The sequence below is a fragment of the Paramisgurnus dabryanus genome, chromosome 5, assembly GCF_030506205.2.
Source record: "Paramisgurnus dabryanus chromosome 5, PD_genome_1.1, whole genome shotgun sequence".
NCBI classification, from domain to species: domain Eukaryota; kingdom Metazoa; phylum Chordata; class Actinopteri; order Cypriniformes; family Cobitidae; genus Paramisgurnus; species Paramisgurnus dabryanus.
The window spans coordinates 25,531,129-25,538,065 of record NC_133341.1 but is presented as its reverse complement, the minus strand read 5'-3'; the positions used below and the strand labels follow the sequence as shown (position 1 = coordinate 25,538,065).

The window sequence follows — 6,937 nt, the reverse complement described above, 5'->3', positions numbered from 1 at the left end:
ATAACAACAGAGACCTTTTAGTTTATTTCTTATAACGAGCTTAATAAGTAAATTACCTTTGTTCAGATATCCTATCTAACGCGCAAGTACTACACTGAGCTAACGTTACTGTGTAAAATTAATGTATACAATGTTAGCTTCAGATCCTTGAATTCTTGCCCATGGCTGCCAAATCTCTCTTTACAGATGTGATCTATGCTTGCCGTCACCCCTCGTTTTGGAAAGCAAAACATTTTATTTTTACAAGGTATTTGTTCCAGAGGTCAGGTTAGCCAATAGCCAGACTGATAAACACGTACAGACCAGAAGTTAACTTCGGTCTTTAATGTTCATCTAATTATATTGGTACACTGAAAAAAATGGACTTGGTGGGTCTTTGAATTTAAATAAAATAAACATGTATATGCAACACAAAATATTTATATTCCTTGTGTAAACATAATTTAATTGATTAGGATGAAAATGTTTTGTTTGAATGTAAAATGAACACATTATTCTCACATTGATTAAAATTGATTGAATTGAATACTTAAAGCAATAAAATTGAGTTTGCACACAAAATGGCACCTCCTAAACAGAAGGTGGCAGTAACGCTCAATAAAAAGGACGTCAATCGCCATAAAAGAAGAATAAAGATCGTTTGTTTTGAGCGCCAAAATGAAGACTCAGCAGCAGTCAGTCAGAAGAACTCTCTCAGACGGACACCACATTATTAAAGTAAGTTCTATTATTTATTTATGTTCACTTTATACGTGATACATCTTCACTAGATAGACAGTTTTTTTTTTACAATATGTAGCCATTGCAATGACTTGTAGTAAAAATGAGTTTGGAGGATGTTGGTGGAGTAAGTTAACTTTACAGTCAGTCAGTAAGTGTAAGGCTCATAAAGAAAAACAGCGTTTTAAAAATGTCAGCTGTATAACGTTATTTCACGTTTGGTAGTTTTATCCGAGTTGAAAACTGTCAGATTTGAGTTGACTTTTGAGGCACTTTTTACTCAGTTGTTCTATGGAAACGGTTCAGGACAAATAAAACGCTAACCAAACGTTATTCTGTCCAGAGTAACGTTATCCATGTAAGTAATTTACCAGATGATATCAATTGACTACATTAATAATGACATTGCGTATGAAACAAACTGTCTGCTTAATCAGATGAACAGACCCGCGTCAGTTATTCGTGACTTCACTACGCCATGAGCAACACTTGATTCAATTAGAAAAAGCTTTTTTTAAATGCCTCGCGTGACGTCTGGTATATTAACTGAAAAAATTGCTTTGAAGTGCCACACCTTAAAGCTGACGTTTTCAGAAGAGCACCTTGTTTTAAGATCTCATTTTGTCCAAAATTGCGTCCTATGACAGATATAATACTTATTTCATTATTGCTCTGTGTAACGTTATGTGTGACCTTAATCATTTGAGGTTGTGTGTTGATTTCACCTCTGAATATTTCCTCTTATAGGTCCATCATCCTTGCACACACTCAAAAGCATTGGTAAGTAATTCATATCACTGTTTTACTGCTGTTAGGAGCTAAATCTTATTTTTGTAACTAATATACATGTATTATTCTTTGACTCGCAGTACTCAAATATACAATGGTTGGTTAATTTGTTTTCAGATAAATGCTGAATTTAAAAGAATCACTACTGTCTAATGTTCCTGCGTGTCACCTGGACCTCCAATCCAAAAACCTGACGAAACTCTTCTATCAGAAAGGAGGACAGCTAGCAAAAAGACTTCAAACAATGAATGATCAAATGACAGAAGTAAGTAATATAGATTCATAGACATAAAAATGTGTAAACATTGTTGGAAGTACAGAAAATGTAGTATGTTTTAGTTACATCTTTTGGCACACGGGTCATTAAAACACCTGGGAAGATTTAAAGGGGTAGTTCACCCAAAAATAAAAATTCTCATCACTTACTCCCTATCATGTTGTTACAAACCTTTATAAATGTCTTTGTTCTGATGATCACTAAGGAAGATATTTTGAGGAATGTTTGTTCCCAAACCAATCATAAGCCCCATTCACTTCCATAGTGGGGAAATATAATACTATGGAAGTGAATGGGGCTCATTCTTAAAATAAATGTCTTCCTTCGTGTTCATCAGAACAAAGACATTTATACAGGTTTATAACAACATGACAGTGAGAAAATGAGAATTCACTTTTGCTGTGATTGTCAGGTATGGTAGCACACACTCGAAATGTGGCCTCTTTATTTAACTCATTCCAGTCTAGTAAACGCGCACACACACCTGGAGCAGTGGACAGTGCAGCTGCCTTGCTTTGTAACCCATATATTTGTAACCAATTGTAATATGCTGTGGCAATGCACATGGGTCTGTATACTTACATTTATATTTGTTTGCATTGTACTAATTTCCAATGACACTTTTATTGTAACAGTAACTTTTTTCTGTTTCTTTAACTACATTTGTCTGTTTTGTACAGGGCATGGATGAAGTCAGCATCAGTGTGGTCATTTGAAGACACCACTGTTGGGATTTGTGCTCTCAAACAACATGCTTCTTGTGATGAAGAAGAGGATCTTTGTATAGTCCTGGAAGGCATGAAGGTGTTGCAACATCGTGCCATGTTGTTTGAGCTGATGTATGCCTTAAACCTGAGCTATCCTGATCTCTGCTTTATTTTTGAAGAAATCCAAAAGATTTTAATGGAACTGCATTGAGCGTAACTTTAACGAACCGTTTCTTTCAGTGAAAGGATCAGAAAGACTGTGCTGCTCATTTATGTTCTTTTTATTTATCTGTTTTAAGTGTTTTTTCTTATTAAAACATTAACCGTTTGCTGCTCAGAGTTGATTTTGGAAATGGTTGTTGTATTTTGTTTTTGTTGAATCTTTGATTATCAGTTTATACAAATGCTTTAGCTCTGACTTTCTGAAGGATTGATATTTTCCAGTTTGTAAATCCATTTAAAAAATAATAGTACTTACTGTTTTGCATGTCTCTTTGGAATGCAGTGTTTGTGCTTTAGCACTTCTAAATCTACTGTGATAGTAACTATTTTAAACATTTGGGTCAGTTTTACAGATGGGGCTTTTTCTAGTCCCAGACTTTTGCAATGCCTTAATTTGAAAACATATTGCACTGACATATCTTGACATATATCAGTGCCATTGTTTTGTCTCAAGATGTACTCCAGTGTTGTTTTTGTAAGGTAGGTTTGTTTGTAAACTTTTTTTGTAAAAAATATCCTAATATAACTAGGGCCTAGTCATGGCTTAATCCACAACCTGTCTGGGAAATTGCCCCTTTGTATGTACTGCATGTGCTGATTGTTGTAATAGTTATTGACTGTTGTTGAATTAATGTGTAGTGATTTAAATGAATTGATGATCTGAAAGCAGTGGTTTGCCTCAATATCACTAAACATTTGTTCAAAACTCTTTGCTTTTTATGCCAATGCAAATGTATTTTGTATTTAAAAAAGAAATAAATAACATTTGGATAATTATGGGTGATTATTCTGGTGCCAGAGACATAATGAAATTGCTTTAGAGTTACATAATCCCATAATATAAGCATTAAAAAAGCATGTTGGAATTACAGATGAAAATCTAGTCCCCTTACATAATAAAATTACTTAAACATCACAAAATAAATGTGTTATAGTAAAGAGAAATAGCACTTTGAGTCAACATATTTATATTAGACTACTTAAAACAATTAAAATGTTTTGGTCTGACACATTAAAATTAAATGAGGAAAATTATGTTGGTTTTACACAATCGGATTATGTGGGACCGATGTACACATTAAAATTACGTAAATTGAAAGGATTTTTTTTTTCAGTGTACAAGCTAATGCAAATAATAGACCCCAAATAAACAAAAATTAAAGTAGTTTCTTTTTTCTCTCATTAGATGAAGAGTTGTTGACTGTTTATGTTGTGTGTCTTTATGTTCTGCAAGTTTCAACAAATTAACCTCATAACTTTACATTACATTTTACAGACGGGCATTAAATTTCCTATATTAAACCATGGCACATTAACAGATGTATAACTATAAAAATAAATCTGGAAGCAATGACAGCGTTTGTGAGCAAAAGTCACGTGAACCAAAATGAGACGAGGCAAAAAGGACATGTTTGATCACTGGTAATCGGTTTCTCACCCAGCAGATGGAGAGACAGAGCAGATTTGAGCAGAAGAGTTAAATAATTAGGATTTGTTATGATCGACAGATGGCTGAAGTTTGGCTGTGTGGAACTTTATGCAAAAAAGTTTCCTGTGTGTGTTTGTGTGTTCAGTTTACCTCAAAGCAAAACTCCCACAGACTGGATGAGCTGCTGTCTCACTCTGAAGATTGCTCTCAAACTCTCAGCACTAGAATCACCATTAATGTGAAGTTTAGTTAAGGTCTAGCCTTAATCAAAATCACATCTCTGTCTCTAGTAGACAGCAGTGTCATTAGATGGCGAGCAATTTGAGATTTTCTCATTAGACATTTCAGTTTTTAAGACGTAAAATAAATCTTTGGGGTCTCCAGAGTATGTATGTGACGTTTTTGCTCAAAATACCATATAAATAATTTATTATAACATGTTAAAATTGCCACTTTGTAGGTGTAAGCAAAAATGTGCCATTTTGGGTGTGTCCTTTATAATTCAAATGAGTTGATCACTGCACTAAATGGCAGTGTCGTGGTTGGATAGTGCAGATTAAGGGGCGGTATTATCCCCTTCTGACATCACAAGGGGAGCCAAATTGCAATGACCTTTTTTTCACATGCTTGCAGAGAATGGTTTACCAAAACTAAGTAACTGGGTTGATCTTTTTTCACATTTTCTAGGTTGATATAGACCCCTTATTCGCCCATGTCACTGTAACGTCACCGCTCTAGCTGGAGGCAAAAAATAAGTAGGAACTCATAGCCAGCGCGCTAAAAGTTTGCATATGTACTGTTGTGTTGGTTTTATCTAGTACAAATCAGCAAGTTTCTGTTTTATAGGTGAAAAGTCGCCAACCGCGCTATTGTTTAGCTTAAATGTTAAACAAACATACAGCGATAGAAGTGTGTGCCATCGTTTGAATGGTCTCTTAAAATAATCCACATTGCTAATCATAGTTAGCCCAGCGATAGGTTACATTAGACAGTAAGCCTAAACAAAATTACCCAAACCACCTGTAAGTAATTCATATGTTGTCTAGGAAATATCCAAAACCTTAAAATTGCGTTAATTTACAAACATACCTGTCACGGTCCCGCAGAATTCAGACACTTCCAAAACTGCTTCTGCATCCATGTTCAATAAATCCCTCCTAAAACGTGCTATCTTAAACTTGTCAACATTGCCTCTGCGGCTCTTTTTGCCTCCAGCTAAGCCCCGCCCACACAAATACGTAACAATGTTTACCAACTGTAAAAGGGTCTTTAAGCACTGGGGACCCAATTATAGCACTTAAATATGAAAAAAGTCTGATTTTAAGTCTCCTGTTTTTATTTATTTTATTTTTTTGCAGAGAAACCAACCCCAGCTATTTCACATGGCTCTCCTCAATCTAAAAGAAATCTTAATCTAAACTCAAATATGCTTAGACAACAAATCGGAAATCAAATGAATAAAATATTTTTTTCCAAAGGATCTAAGCTATAGTAATCAAATTGTATATGTCTTTGCTCTTACTGTACTTGTCCTGTTTTTTTCTAGTACTGAATTTTCGAAAAAATGATAAAATCTGGGAGGAAATTAAACTTAAACGGACAGTTCACCCAAAAATGAATATTTTGTCATCATTAACACCACCTCATGTTGTTCTAAACCTGTATGAGTATGAGATAAATGATGGAATGCACACATCTGCTTAACCAATCACTTCCATATGTGTTTTTTTCTGCTCTGGAAATCAATGGGTGCCATCAACTGTGTGGTTACTATCAATTATTAAAGTATCTTCTTTTGTGTTCAACAGTAGAAAGAAACTCATAAAGGTTTGGAACAAAGTAAATGATGACAGAATTTTCTTTTTTGGGTGAACTATCCCTTTCAATAAATGAATTTAAATCACTTATGAAAGAGATAAGAACGGGAAATATCTCAGCACATTTGAGGTATGTATTTGTGTAAAGGGGCAGTCACACTAGACTTTTCATTTCATTGCCTTCCATTCATACTCACGCGAACGCGTCAGACCAGAAACACAAGCTTGTGCGACCAGTTGAATTAGTATCATGTGGAGATATGTGCCAGAACAAAACTGGTACCTCACAGCGTGACCTTTCTCTCTACTGAAAAGCACAAATGGACGAAGCCAACACTGAAAAAAATCTCTGTTGCACATGATTGAATTAAGTTTTGTTGAAATTATTTTTCTTTAAAAAGTGTTTGGATCTACGTAATTTAAAGGGAATAGAGAATGAAAAACCATTTTTACCTTGTCTTTGTTGAATAATGGTAGTCTACCATGCATTCACGAACATACAAAAAGTGCTAGACATGCTAAACATCTCAGTCTCATAGAAATTCCTCTTTTAGAAATGTCAGCCAGAAAACAGCCCAATCTGAAAAACTGATGCTTATGACATCACTGGCATCTAACTGCCCCTCCACTTTAAAATAATTGGCTACATTTTTTGAGTGGCAGCAAAGTCAGCCAATCAGTAATGAGATTGCAAGTTAAGCCAGTTGGGGGAGCCAAATAGGTGCAAAACCACCTGTTTAAAATCCCCCATCCTAATAGAGCTATCTGAGAGAGGATTTTAGGAAGCTTTTAAGGCATTACAGACCCAAACAAAAAAAATTTGTCTACATGTCACATCACAGAACAAGGATAAATACCCTGTTCAATCATTCTATGTCACCTTTAAATATGTACATCAGTTCAACATGATTGAATCAAGTTTTCTTAAAATTAAATTAATTTCATAAAAAAAAAAAAAATGTAATCATGTGCAACC

The 6,937-nt window shown here is 34.7% G+C and overlaps 1 long non-coding RNA gene across 2 annotated transcripts; it reads left to right on the top strand.

Annotated features, from left to right (window-relative positions):
* Positions 1 to 349: 349 nt before the first annotated feature.
* Positions 350 to 3,612, top strand: LOC135731862 (uncharacterized). 2 transcript variants are annotated; one of them, XR_012336778.1, is made up of 4 exons: positions 350 to 717; positions 1,468 to 1,500; positions 1,627 to 1,774; positions 2,467 to 3,612. It is a non-coding gene; the product is annotated as an uncharacterized lncRNA (long non-coding RNA). The 2 variants fall into 2 exon arrangements; XR_012336777.1 differs by having other exon boundaries at positions 350 to 1,500.
* Positions 3,613 to 6,937: the final 3,325 nt, after the last annotated feature.